The 15,735-nt window shown below is 37.7% G+C and overlaps 1 pseudogene; it reads left to right on the forward strand.

Moving 5' to 3' along the window:
* Positions 1–15,433, forward strand: part of LOC125148689 (glyceraldehyde-3-phosphate dehydrogenase-like) — a 42,134-nt pseudogene extending 26,701 nt beyond the window's left edge.
* Positions 15,434–15,735: the final 302 nt, after the last annotated feature.

The following is a 15,735-nucleotide window of genomic DNA, read 5'->3' on the forward strand; positions in this document are numbered from 1 at the left end:
CAAGCAGGGCAATAGAAAAGCTGGAGGGCTGGATGAGGGACTCATTAGGATTCCACCCAGAGCTGCCTCAGTGGTGTGCCCCACCTGCCAACCCTTGGGATGAAAGGTGAGGCCTGCCCAACTCGAATTTGTATTATCACAAAGTGATGGTGAATTTTATGTGTTAAGTTGACTGGCCATCAGATGCTCAAATTAAACATTATTTCTGGGCATGCCTCTGAGAGTGTTTTGGATGATATTAGCATTTGAATTGGTGAACTCAGTAACAGATTGCCTTCCCCAATGTGGGCCTCATCCAATCAGTTGAGAGCATGAATAGAACAAAAGACAGAAGAAAGAGACTTACCCCTTTTAATTCTTGCCTATCACTTGAGGTGGTACATTGATTTTCTACTGTCCTTGGTGCTCCTTATTCACAGAACTTCAGACTTGAATTCAGTGACACACTTGGCTTTCCTGGGTCTCTAACTTGCAGATGGCAAGTCCTAGCACTTAACCTCCATAATTATGTGGGCAAATTCCTTACAATAAATTTCTTCCTATATACCAGCCCATTTGCTCTGTTTCTGTGGAGAACACTAATACACAAAATCTAGTCAATTTGTTCTTTAAAATCCTATGTCTTTGCTTAACGGCTTTAGCATGGTAAGGATAAGGAAAGCATTAAAGGAATTGTCTCTCATGAAACACATTTTACAATTTGTTTTTACTACCTAAACAGTGAAATGTTTTCTTCAGACAATGACAATGGAAACACATAATCTGTAACAGAGAAATAAGCCATTCAAAACCGTCCCATTAATTTCCATTAAATTATCTTGATAAAGCCTCTGCATAACTTGAAAAAAAGGTTCCCTACAATAGCAATGCTCATTGACCTTGGATGTTGAATGAAACCTATTAGTGAACTAGAAAAATACCTAAGAGTTCAGTAGGGAGGTTATTAGAGGTCAATAGTTTTAGACCATTTTCTCCATTCAAAAAGACCAACTCCTAAAAGGTATTTTAACCAACACATTTTGTTGCAGTATCCATTTAAATTGTTTTTACATATCTTTCAATGTCTTCATAAATGATTTTCAGCTATTTAGCCCCTGCACAGACATTTTAACTTTTACATCAAATAAATAGAGAATTCAGCAACATTGGAACAGAACATTTACTGGAAATCGGAATTTTTGCATCAATCAACTCATCATGATCTCCCAAACCCCATTTTGTCATGATTTAAGTCACGTGATTTAAGGCACGCTTTAAGAGACACACAATTAAGTCAAAAAAGGAACACTGAATCATTTTGTTGAGTTATTCTGTTGATCCAATATGATCTTTAAATATGGGACCTAGTTTTATAAAATTCAAATTAAAAAAAAAATGTCTGGAAAGGGGCCATTTATTTTTAACTGGATGGGATTTTATCCTAGCATTTTCTGGTAATTTTAGGTTAACAATTTCTTTGGACATGGTAATCTCATTTTTTTTTTTATGTTAAGTGTGGAATTTGCAACTGTTTTTAGGTAAGAAAGCACCATTCACCTAATGTGCATGATCTCACTGGAGATTGAGATAATGTCTCCCTAGAAATCATGTGATTTCTAGAGAGGCATTATCATTTTTAATTCCAGGGAGTGCTGCTATGCTTCCCTAGTGAAAAGGCAAAAGCACCTTGGTCTGGTCCTTAAAATTGTGAGGCGGAGCTTAATTGCCCCATAACATGATGGGCTGCTCCATGTAAGACCTTTCCCTGTAGACCCTTTCTGAAGCTCTCTCTCTTTCTTTAATTGCCTAGTTCAGAAGGGCGTTCACCAGATTTTTGTCAGATATTCTTTCATTTCTGATTCCCTTTGTGGCGTGGCTGAGTCAGGGCTACGAATGAGCAGAAACAGTAGATATGCACCACCTTGTGGGATTCGGTCCCTCACTTTTTCCTCTGCCTCTGTTGGGATCCCCCTGTCTTCTGCATCTCGTCCAGATTCCTTATACCTTCTGCATACATTTTTTAATATTATTTTTCTGATGACTCATGTTATTAATTATAATTGACACTAAAAACTTATTTTACCAAGACAGAAGGGGCGGTATATTGCCCTCTACACCTGCGCCTGATCTCAGTTTAGAAGCCACAGGACACAGGGTTACAAACAGGATACAAAACTAACATTAACAATTTTCCTGTAAGTCCTGCAGTGTTGGGGGCTTGGAGAGAGAGGCAGGATTTGCTCTTTTCATTTAGGAAGATCATTTTTACTTTAACAATAACCGCAAATGAACTGGAAAAGTCAATCCATTTGTCGTAATTACCACAGGCAAATTTTAAATTATTATATTAAGGACACAAGATCATTCTGAAAAAGGACATTTCAGTATGAATTTCTCATACACATTTAATTCACAGTGACCTGCCTGACATAGTCCAGATTTTTAAAAATGGGGATTTTTTTTTCTTAAACAATTACTTTCTTTAGTTTCAGATTCCTATTTAATACTACTGATTTTCTGCTTGATATCACCTTACATAGAGAAACATTTCTAGGCCTCTATTTTTTAAAAAAATATTTTAACTTCATTTATCATACAAAAATAACTTTCCTAGCACGATTTGCCTAGGAAACAAGTACTTACCAGACATGGTTTAAGGAAAATACACTCAATTAAAAGTGATAGCATAGGAGTCACATACGTATCACACTTGAATACGGTTTAAAATGTGTTCTCACTACTCATGTTACGTACACATAACTACTGATCATTTGTATTATGAGAACGTGGGTGATTTTTCTTTTTCGTAGGAAGCTGCAAGCCCTCGATACAGGTTCTGTCCTCTTATTTTGATATAATTAGATTTAATGAATAGTCTTTGCCATTCACCAGCTGTACACACCCAGGGGAGCCACCCAACATTGCTATGTTTTGTTTAATGATCCACAAAATGGAGAAAATAACAGCACTCAATTTACAAGGTTGTTCCAAGGACAAAGTATGAGTCATATGCAGAGATCTCAGCACAGCGCTTATCACTTAGCATGTGCCGAGAAACATCACCATCGCCATCATCATCACCATCATCATCACCATAACCATCATCATCATCATCATGAGTATCCATATGCTTCCGATCAGTTCATTTTTCCTCACTCGAAGTACATAGACTTTTTCTGACTCCAAATCAGTGCTCAGTTATTTTTTTCCTTTGTGAAATTAATACATAAAGGATCCAACTAACTGATGAAACATAGCTTTGTTTTTCTTTTACTGTGTTTCAAAGGCTGCCGATCATAAAATAAACGTTTCCAATGACAACAGCTCTTGCCCCAGAGACATCAAAACTGGCATCATGTTTCTTCGCAACAGGTTCTAATAAACTGAACCTGATAAAGAGCATGGATTTCAGGTTACCTCGGGATGACAAAGTGCCACTGCACTTAATTAAGACACTTTCGTATCCAGTGAACAAAGGGACTAATTTTAACCAACTGTGGACTCACAGGAGTAATTCTGTCTTAACCCAAGTATTTTTTCAGTGCCTAATTAGCTTAGTATCATGAATTTCCCCTTTCTAGCACTCAGAAACTTTCAAATTCTTCTTTTTGGTAATTACCCAATCAATTTCTTCTCTTTACTGAAGAAAAAAAAATTTGAGTTTCAAAAATATTATTCTTTCAAAGATTGATTTTAAAAATTGTTTTCAGGGCCACCTGGATGGCTCAGTTGGTTAAGTGTCCGACTCTTGACTTCAGCTCAGGTCATAATCTCACGGTTTGTGAGACTAAGCCCTGTGTTGGGTTCTGTGCCGACAGTGTTCATTCTGCTTGGGATTCTCTCTCTCTTTCTCTCTGCCCCTCCCCTGCTCGTGGATGCGCACACGTGCTCTCTCTCTCAAAATAAATAACTACCTTAAAAAATTGTTTTCAGACAATTTCCTTTTCTTCCTTTTGAGAGAGTCCTAAATATGGTAAAGGAATAGTCCACAGGAGGGAGTGGAGTGTATGGTAATAGAGTATCAAAGAATAATGGAGACAGGAAGGAGGAGTTTTGGATGACCTGAAATCTTACCACTGTGTCTGTAAGAACATTCTTGTACCACAATATAGAGTAACAGGAATACTATAATCATTGGAGCCTCAATCAGAGTCAAGACTCAGAAGCTTTAATGGGAAAATATTTCTTCTGAAAAAGTTTTGTGAACAGACAGAAATATTTCTTTTTTAAAAAAACTATTTGCCTAATGTTAAAGTTATTACTATTCAGATGTAACCTCTTAATATTCAAATAATACTTACATAAACTGATAATACAAAATGTATGCCTATGACCAATTCGATTTTGCAAAGCATTTAAAACTGATTGCACACTTAATAAATTAAACTTTTTGCAACTCCAGCTTGTTATATGTTGCAAATATTAGATTCTCTTAAACATTTTAAATCCTCTTAAAGTTAGACAGAAGCACAATGATTATATTTAGCTCCCTCCAAAGTGCAACAATAACCATGTCTGTTAAATATAGAGTCATCACCATGATTTTCCTTTTTTTTAAATTATTTAGCTTAATGTTTTTCATTCTCAGCTCCCATTCCAACACCTCTGATTCTGTAAACTTCAACATCCATGCAGTTTATTTTGTTGTATCAGAAGTCAATACAAAAAAAAAAACATAAACAAAACAAAAACAAAAACAAGCAAAAAAAGAGTCAACCATTTTAGATTCTTTCTGTTCTCAATTGAAGTGACTTTGTTCTCTCAGATTATTTATAAATTATCTGTCCAGTTTTTAGGGAAAAAAATCTCAAGTTTAGGTCTTAAATACAACTCAGTGATCAACTGTTTACACAAGTCTAAAGATGCAGTTAGAAGACTTATCCTTCTTAAATAATTATGAATGGATTAAGTTACATGAATGCATAATTGGACTGGTGGATCTCATTTTCTTTCTTTTTAATTTTTTTTGGTGTTTATTTACTTTTGAGAGAGAGAGAGAGAGAGAGAGAGAGAGAGAGAGAGAGAGACAGAATGCAAGCAGAGGAGGGGAGAGAGAGAGGGAGGGAGACAAAGAATCAGAAGTGGGCTCCAGGCTCCCAGCAGTCAGCACAGAGCCGGATGCAGGGCTGGACCCCCCCAACTGCGAGATCATGACCTGAGCTGAAGTTGGGCACTCGAACTACCGAGCCACCCAGGCACCCCTCACTTTCTTTCTTTATATTGAATATCCTATCTGCCTTTATTTTGGTGTTGTTTTAATGTATTAACAAGACACATCCCTTCTCAAGCAGATGGGAGGTGAGTCTAGCTACAACTTCCTTAACGTCACTGGAAGGATAGCACTGCCATGCTTATTGCCACTCTCCCTGAAGGCTGTCCCGTGGTATTTTTTAATCCAGTGGGGGACAGAAGTCAAAAGACAGAGGTGATGTGGATCTCTTTTCTCAAGTCATTGGCAGGTCTGGGATAGCAGTTTCCTTCTCTTAAAATTGTCTTTACTCTAGAGGAGCACCCTAATTGAAGTGAGGGTGTCATATCCAGTGGTGCCATGACTCAAATGGCCTGACAGAAACTACTGATACTACCAGCAATTATCCACAGTAACACAATTCACAACTGGTACGTTACATATAAAGAAGAATGTGTGAATAAGCAAGTAAGTAAGTTATTGGGGCACCTGGGTGACCCAGTCCGTTAAGTGTCCGACTCGGCTCAGTTCACGATCTCACCATTCATGAGTTCGAGCCCCACATCAGGCTCTGTGCTGACAGCTCAGAATCTAGAGCCCGCTTCAGATCTTGTGTCTCCGTCTCTCTCGGCCCCTCCCCTGCTCGCACTCTCTCTCTCTCTCAAAAATAAATAAATATTAAAATTTTTTAAGTATATAAATGAAATGTATGGATACATATATGAAATGTCCTGTATTCCAAAGAGCACTTCTTCACCCACCATCCTTCCTTGATAATTAGAACATATTCCTAAGACATATATCACCTTATGTTCACATTGATTAGTGTTGTATGTTGGAGCGTGACTATCTCAACCCAGAAATGGCGAATGGCATGACCTTAGCAGTTGACCACATACATTTCGTGGGAGATATTACCTTAATAATAATGAGTTAAAAAATAACAAGTGGGCATTTCCATGGCAACCTTCACATAGAGGATCCTCCACCTTGCAAAGGATGTAGCTAATGGAAGATAAGGAAAGAGAAAGAAAAGAAAAGTGACCCTGGGAGTTCCCAGCTTGTGACTGCCTGACATTCAGCTGGATCGAGGTGTTTCCTATGGAAAACAGGTAATTTCACAAAACACTGTCGGAAAATCATTCTGCGACCACACTAGATTGAGATAAAAACAAGACCATGACAGAATCATACGCATAGGGAAAAATAAAAAAAAAGGAAAAGAAAAGGAGATCCGTATTCTATAGCTATCAAATACCAACCTTAACATCCCCCATCATCTCAGATCAAGTGTAATTATAGACCACTGCACAGGTGAAGATAGATGTAGATAATTGTAGAAGTGTAGAGAACATAAAGTATGTACCATGAAAAAAACAGAAAGGATAGAGGGAATCCTAGTCTCATTTCTTAATTTGGAGACAGAAAAGGTAGCATTATAGAAACCTTTTAATATATGACCAGAGCCATAATTATATGGAGAGTAAAGAAAATTCTATACTAAAAAATTAAAGTAGAAGTAGTACAATAAATAAAAACATACTCCCTATATTTATTTGTATTCTATAAACTGGGTCATGTACATAAGTCTCTTGGCTATTTTGGGGGTAACATAGTTCATCAAATCATTTAAATTAAAATGGCTTTTAAAATATTAGAATAGGAAAATAATGAAAATGTGCACCTAGCGCTGTCAGTTTCTGAATTCTAGCTAAGACAAAAATACACTGAAAATATATGAATTATTCATAATAATGTGAAATAACACTTCTTACAGATTACTAAAATGCTACACTTTTCGTGTGAAGCATGACTTTTCTCTCTAATGCAATGATCTTTTAAAATCATAGCCATTGTTAAATAAGAATCTTAATAAATATGACATTTCTGCAGATTACTGTGTTTATAACTTTAAAATTGAGCTGTTGCCAAATGAAATATTTCAGCTCAATTTACATTTCTACTGTGGCTGCTTTTTCCACTCACCCATGGCTTTCTGATGGCAAACATAATTCTGTGAAGAAATGCACTCACTTCTGTTTTTCCTCAGCAACAGGAAAACTCATTATGTGTTTTATTTTGAGAAGAGGATCATAATTTTGAGGCACACTTTATTTGCATGGCCTCAAGTTTTGAGAGATAGAAAAGTGAATATCTATGGTATATATAATAATGATTGACGTTAAATATGTATAAATATATATTATATTTTATATAAAAGTAAAAAAGGATTTTACTCCATGAGTATTCCTTGGGAAAATTGATCAAAACCATTGAGATTCTCCGTTTTTGGTGGTGGATGAGAGATATAAATTCCAGTCAACCTGACCCACATAATAGAGGACATGGGAACACACAGTTAAAGGGAAGGTTAAGGAGGCTCAGGGTAAGGACAGTGACCCTGAAGATGAGGGCCCAGATGCAGTGAAATTGTACTGCAGGGCCAGCCTGGTGGGAGGAATGGTGTCGTCACGACTCAGACCTGGATGGTAGCCGGTGCCCTGGACCTGTCTCATGAACGAACGCTTCCTTGTTTCTGGCCTTTTTGCCTCTTGCTCCGGTTTCAAACTCCTCAGTGAAACCATCTGTATTAGTTTCCCAGGGCTGTCGCAACAAATTACTACAAGGTGGATGGCTAAAACAACAGCTATTCACTCCCTCACAGTTCTAGAAAGCAGAAACCCAAGATCAAGGTGCTGGAGTGCTACATTTCCCTCAAAGGATTCTGGGGAAGAATCCTTCCTTGCCTCTCCCAGCTTCTGGTAGCCCAGAAGTATCTTGGAGCTACCTGTGGCTACTTAATTTTAATTAGCTTAAAATGAACCACTATTATAAAGTCAGTCCCTCCATTGCAATGGCCTCATTCTGTTTTCACTGAGGCATAATTAGCATGTAACATTATATTAGTTTCCAGTGTAAAACATAATACTTTAATATTTGTATATACTGTGACATGATCACCACAATAAGTCTACTGACCAATTGTCATCACACCCGTGACACATTTTTTTTTTCTTATTTTGAGAATTTTTAAGTTTGACTCTCTTGTGTCAAGTGCTCACAAGCCATATGTGACTCCTGGCTACCTTGTGGGTAGCCATCAGACTGCCATCAAACAAAGTTCTCTTGGACAGCACTGCTACAGAATATTCCTGGAACCAAACAAAATGGAACAAAAAGGTTTCCCTTGTTGGGCATCCAGCAATAAAAGGCCCTACAATTACCTATTACGAGTCGAGTAAATTCAGTATGTATTTTCGTCATTACCAGGGTAGTTGTTTATTATACATGTAGATATGAGTTCACTGCCAGGGGTGCCTCAGTTCCACTGCTTATGGGCTCATATGTGGCCTTCTCCACCCTCATGGTTGGCTGTACGTGAAAACTTACAGAACGTACTTCGCAAATTATTAGGCAGTAGCTGTATGTCCCCCCACCCCCCGCCTTCTTCTGAATGCCGCACTATAAAACCCAGCCACTTTCTCGAAGGAGAAATCAACTATGAAAAGCTCAGTTACAGTCTGTGTGTGCACGGACTTACGGGCTGCTATGCATGATCTGAAACAGCTGTTCCATTATGTTGTTATTGCCCCCAAAGTCAACCAACGTGGCCGCTACAACTAAGCTGACCTGTTGCACTTCAAGTAATTATACCCAATTACCATCTTGCAAAATAGGCACTTCCCAAGCCTGTGGCTCTATACTCCTAGCCTAGCAACTGCAAGGCATACAAATTTCACTGGAAAAATAATGAAGATGATTCTAAATTAGAAGCTGAAATAGCCCCCAGACCAAAAAAAAAAAAAAAAGTTTCCTCCAGACCTTACAATGATTGTTTTCCATTTTTATTACATTTATTTTTAAATTCCAACAACATAAATATTTTTTTTCATAGCAGTCTTCTCAAATTACACACATCCTCAAATGTCTCATGTGACTATTTATATTTAAAATATTCTTTCTGGGACGACTGGGTGGCTCAGTCGGTTAAGCGTCTGACTAGATTTTGGCTCAGGTCATGATCTGACACCTTCATGGGTTCGAGCCCCGCATCGGGCTCTGTGCTGGCAGCATGGACCCTGCTTGAGATTCTCTATCTCCCCCTCTCTCTACCTCTCTCCACTCATGCTATCTCTGTTGTTCTCAAAATAAATAAATACACTTAAAAATAAATAAAATATTCTTTCTGCTTTCTGTGTCATTTTTTTTACATATGTGTGATTAGGTTATGTAGATTTATTTCCTGAATTTATCTCTTATTGTTCTCTAATATTTGGTAAAATTTTTAATTTACCAGTCAAATTTGAGAATAAATAACTAGATTAATAACATTCAGTAATTTCATGTAGAAAGAAAACATTATTTCTACCCCTGAGTCATCAGTAAGTGCAGAATTCTGATGATTAAGCCCTGATCCTGGAAATGTGGTGGGGAACAAGGATTTGTTGGATGGGTTTCCCTTCAACAATTGCCAGTGATTTTTTCCATCCTAGAGCAATTCCTACATTTCCCCGGAAAGCTGGGTTACGTGGGGAAAACTCCATTACTTCAGGTCTAGTGTTGACAATGAAGTGTCACTTTTAACATTTTCTACATCGGGGAGTGGTATTTCCGACATTCTCTTGAGGGAAACTGCAGAAGCCCAAAACTCTGAATTAGGTAACAATGTGGAGCCATCATCCTGCTGCTTTGCTGTCTTAAATAAATCCCCCAGCTAGATACCTCTTAGCATTCTCCTTTGGCGCTCTTGTCCTCAATGTACAGATTATTTTAGGTTATTTCTTTATTTGAAAATTCATCGCATTGGTGATACTTTTCTTTGCTTTTCCGGAATGGAATATTCTTCAGCTCAGTTTAATCATGCTGTCAGCCTGACCTCTCCTGCTTTAAATATTCCACATATTCATCATGTCTACCGATGATTCTGGTCATGATCTTTCAATATCAGTGTGTACGTTCACTTGTTGTTGTGTTTCTACTTTTCTTCTGTTAGGTACTGCATTTCTTTCTTTTTGAAGGGGTAGAGGGAAACATGGCTTATTCTACTCCTGCCATTAATGCAGAGTTTAAATAATAAAAAAGGGATTAATTGTACAGAAATATTTTTTTTTCTCTAATGAATTCCATGAGTGGATATTAGAGTTCAGAAATATCTGATATTTCAACAATGCCCTCTTCCCATTTAGCATCAACAAATATATTTTAGGAAATAAATATGTCGTGGTAGATAATTTTCTATCGTGAAGTTTCAAAGAAGTGCTTCAAGTTTGAAATACTGCATCGGGGCTCAAGTAATACATCTGAACAGAAAAGTAAATTTGAACAGTTGTGAATGTTTTCTTTTACTATTACTAGAGGGATTGCGTGGAAATATTTTCAATTTTTTAATTTTAATTTTTTAATAAGTTGTTTTTAATGTTTATTTTTGAGAGAGAGAGAGAGAGATAAATAGAAAGAGAGAGAGAGCACAAGAGGGGAGGGGCACAGAGAGGGGAAGACACAGAATCAGAAGCAGGCTCCAGGCTCTGAGCTGTCAGCACAGAGCCCGACGTGGGGCTTGAGCCCATGAACCATGAGATCATGATCTGGGCCCAAGTTGGACGCTTAACAGACTGAACCACCCAGGCGCCCCTTCATTTTTATTTTTTTAAGGAAGCTCCATACCCAACGGTGGGGCTTGAACTCATAATCCTGAGATCAAGAGCCTCTTCCTCCACGGACTGAGACAGCCAGGTTGCCTACCTAGAAATATTTGTAAAGAAAAGCAATATTAATGTAGGTTATTAAATGTATTACTCTTCCCAGAGTTGGAAAACACTTAATTGCCATCTACCGTACTGAGAACTCTGATACATTCCTCCTCAATTCACTCAAATCGTGTCTACTTGAACGTCCCAGATTTTAGAGTGGAGATGGAATGCTCCTGGGTAAGCAGTGATGGGATTATCGTTGAGGATACCTAATTTCTCTTATCAAAAACTAGAGAATTCATCAACTCTAATGTACCTTCAGTATGTGCTCATTATTGATAGCTGCGTATAGTTTACACATAGGCCAAAACAATGAAAATGGAGTATCTATGAGAGACACAATAAAGACGTATATTAGTGATATAAATTGGTAGAGGAATACATGGTTTTTGTCCTTTTTATGTTGTAGAATAGATTTGGGCGAAGCATAAATACGCATGCATTTTTTCAAGTTGGGCAAGGTGGATCACCAAAATAAAATTAAATAAATAAATAAATAAATAAATAAATAAATAAATAATAAAGTCGTATAATTTGGATGGCTTCATATGCCTAGATGATCAGTTTTGCTGTAAATGCAATGGGTATTTTAATATTAAATCAGATGATGCACATCTATATTTTTCAAAATATTTAGAAAAGGACTAATATGAAGATAGTGTGTTCTTTCATAATAAATGTATAACAATATTTTTTCTGGATAGTAATGTGTAGCTTTCTGATTTTATGTCTATTACATAAAGATGAAGGAAATGTATATACTCCGCCTAAAATCATTTACTGACAAAATATGCCATTTCATCGCTCAATTTGATGAAGAACAAACAGCAAGTATGAAGCAGAGCATTTGTTGGGTCATATTTATCATATTGTCAAATACAATAATAATTTCCACTTAACTTCAAGTGCTGGTTGAATGATTACTTAAAAAGAATCTTAAAGGAGCAGATATTTCAACTAATGGAAGATTAAATGAGATAACTACTAATCCATTTCCAAACTGAAGTTTTGTGATTGTACATAATGGATCATTCACCGACGTGCATTCACCATCTGATTCAGACCAAGCAGAACTCACTGAAAAGCATTGTTTAAGCAGTATGTGGAAAATATCTGCTAGAAGAATAATTGCAAATTTCATTATGGTGAAGTGTTTATATGTTTTTCCGTTAAATTAAACAAGAAAGCGAATAAAAATACGCTCAATTTATAAGTAGGGATGAGTAATGGGAAACAAACCTCCCAGAGAACTTTACAAATATAATTCATCTCCTTTTTTATTGTTGTTTTAAAGGAGTATGAGGGAAATAGTTTTGCTTTTCTCAAGTGAAAGAGTTTTCTCTAGTTTGACTTAAACAAATGTACTGTGTCACACTAGGTGTCCATTTATGTTCGGATATCTCAGTGCATATATCAAAAGAGGAATATCGCTCCTTAATAAGAAGCTGTGTCTGAAATGCATGGAGACACGCTGACAATAACATTGCTATCCCCTAGTGAAAGATAAATGCCAGATCTCATTTTAATAAAAAATGATTATAAAATTTTGGAACAAAGAGTTGCATTGAAATGGAGTCCAACAATGCCCAACAACCTGAAATATTAAAAAAAAAATATTTACTGTGGACAGCAATGGAAAAAGTCCCAGATATTTCTCATAAAGAGATATTTTAAGACAGTCTATGGCAGAAATCAATAGACATTGTAAGAAATAAGTTTCAGGGATTTATGAAAACTCACCTCAGTATTCTCTCAGCTTTCAGTCTTGTTTCATTTGAGCTAAGTGTAGATTTATAAGGGAGTTTTTGATAAGCAACTTCATCCATATTATCTATTTATCATGCCAATAATTCGAATATTTCCGGTGGATTGTAAAATGGGTACAGAATGGAAAATACTAATTATCACCAATGAACCTGTGAAATTACCAGATGTTGTGGTCTGTATATTTAAAATTTTATGTAAAATTAATAAATTATTTTTCTATGTAAACAAAAACCTCCACAAATTATGTATATGAAAATATTACTAGAAAGAGTTGTGCTCCCTTGCTCATTCATTCATTTATTTATTCATCTCAACTAACGTGCTAAACTCTCACATGCATTGAGAGCTGTGTCTCTTACTGGGGTTCAAACCACTGATAAAGCACAGTCAGCACCACAACAAATGCCGAATTTTGTAGCTGCACACTGATTGTGACAGAATGGAAAATTTGAAAATCTGAAATATTCACCTGCCCCCTCCATCTACTGGCAGATAAATTATACCAAATATTATTTTCTATGATTTTGAAATTCAAAGAAAAGAAAGAGAAATCTGCAAAGGAACTGCTTCCTATGAGCGTGTGCGCGCACACACACACACACACGCACACACACACACACAAGAGTAGTATAAACAAACAGTAGATGAAAGAAAAACCCATGGCTATTGTTAAAAGAAAGCAATTGGTTTGGAGAATTTTTATGGGGCAAAAAACTAAACCAGCCCTGAGGTCTGCAGAGTTGGAGAACTGATCCTGAGATACTTCTTACAAATACAACTCCCATAGAGGAAACTCCCAGAATCAAAAGTAGGTCAGGAAATGAAAGTCTAATGTGCAAAATTAAAAAAAAATGGATTTAAGGAGAGAGTGAATAGAAAAAATTGGAGAGACACAGTATGGGAGAAAGAAATGGATAACAATTTTCAAAACTGAAGAAGACCTGATCCAGAAGTCATGAAATTTTTGAATTAAAATAAACAAAATGTACAACTAGACACATTTTATTAACAGGGCAAACATTGAAGACAAAATTTTAAGGCCTAAAAAGCCACCAGAGGAAAAAGAGAACAGTTACAAAGCCAAGACATTTAGAAAGACAGTTTTCTCAACAAGAAGCAAGCAAAAAGCCAGAAGATGGTAATATAATATCTTTATGTGCTGTGATGAATTAAATATCTTCTCTGAATTGCATACCCAGAAAAACTATCTTTCTAGGTGAAAATACACACAAACAAAAACTTTGTTTAACCTCAATATGCCTGTGCTACTGCAGTAAGAAGTACAATTCAGGAAAATTGGGGAAATAATTGTAGAAGGAAATTCTGCACAATAAATAGGGAGATGATTCTAAAGCAAGTAATTGAGACTACAATTTTAAAGAGACTTATAATATAATTTTTTAATTAAATAAAAATAGTGCTATCCAGCAGATTAGAGACTTGCATTTGAAGGGCTAATTTTTTTTTTTTTGAGAGAGAGGGTGCAAATGAGTGAGGACAGAGAGAGAGAGAGAAAGAGAGGTGGGGCCCACCCTGGACTCATGTTTTTCCCAAAGCGGGGCTCATGTTCACCCGATGTGGGACTCGAACTCACAAACTGTGAGATCATGACCTCAGCCAAAGTCATATACTTAATGACTGAGCCACCCAGGAGTCCTGAAGGGCTATTTAAAAAGATCTTTTGGCTCTGCACCCCTCCCAGTTGGACAGATAGCTGCATCTCCTGGTGCAGTGCCAGCCGTGTCCCTGAGACACAATAGTGAAAGCTGGAGTAAATGGATTCAGCCATATTGGGTCCCTAGTCACCAGGGCTGCTTTTAACTCTGGCAAAGGGGATATTGTCATCATCAATGACCCCTTCATTGACCTCACCTACATGGTACATAGGTATGATTCCACCCACAGCAAATTCAAAGGCACAGTCAAGGCTGAAAATAGGAAATCTATCATCAATGAAACCCATCTTTGTCTGCCAGGAGCGACATTCCACCAACACCATATGGGGTGACGTTGGCGCTGAACATCCTGTGGAGTCTACTGGGGTCTTCACCACCAGGGAGAAGCCTGGGGCTCGCTTGAAGGGTGGGGCCCAATGGGTCATCATCTCTGCCCCTTTTGCTGATGCCCCCATGTTTGTGATGGGTGTGAACCATGAGAAGTATCAGAACACTGTCAAGAATGGTCAGTATGCCTCCTGCACCACCGACTGCTTGGTCCTTCTGGCTAAGGTCATCCATGACAATTTTGGCATGGTAGAGGGACTCATGACCACAGTCCATGCCATCACTGCCATCCAGAAGACCCTCAGATGGTCCCTCTAAGAAGCTGTGGATTGATGGCTGAGGGGCTACCCAGAACATCATCCCAACTTCTACTGGTGTCTCCAAGCCTACAGGCAAGGTCATCCCTGAGCTGAATGGGAAACTCAATGACATGGCCTTCCATGTCCCCACCCTAGCATGTCAGTCATGGATCTGACCTACCACCTGGAGAAAGCTGCCAATACAATGACATCAAGAAGGTGGTGAAGCAGGCATCAGAAGTCCCCCTCAAGGGCATGCTGGGCTCTGCTGAGGACCAGGTTGTCTCTTGTGACTTTAACAGCAACATCCACTCTTCCACCTTTGATCCTGGTGCTGGCATTGCTCTCAGTGACCACTGTGTCAGTCTCATTTCCTGGTATGACAATGAATTTGGCTACAGCAACCAGGTGGTAGACCATATGGTCCACGTGACTTCCAAGGAGTAAGAGCCCCCTAGACCACCAGCCTCAGCGAGAGCAAGGTGAAGAGAGAGGCCCTTAGCTGCTGAGGTGTCCTTCCCTAACTCATCCCCCAACACTGTGAGTCTTGTGATCTCTAAAACAGTTTCCATATCAGACCCCTTGCAGAAGTGGAGGGGCTTGGGGGGCCCTACCTTGTCTTGTACCATCAATAAAGTATACTGTACCAGCCAAAAAGAATAAAAATCAAAAATAAATAAATAAAAAGATCTTTTGACCTATTCAAGAATTGGTGAAAATTCCTAAATTGCTGGTTTGAAATACTTTCT

This window comes from Prionailurus viverrinus, chromosome D3 (assembly GCF_022837055.1).
Source record: "Prionailurus viverrinus isolate Anna chromosome D3, UM_Priviv_1.0, whole genome shotgun sequence".
In the NCBI taxonomy this organism is placed as follows: Eukaryota; Metazoa; Chordata; class Mammalia; order Carnivora; family Felidae; genus Prionailurus; species Prionailurus viverrinus.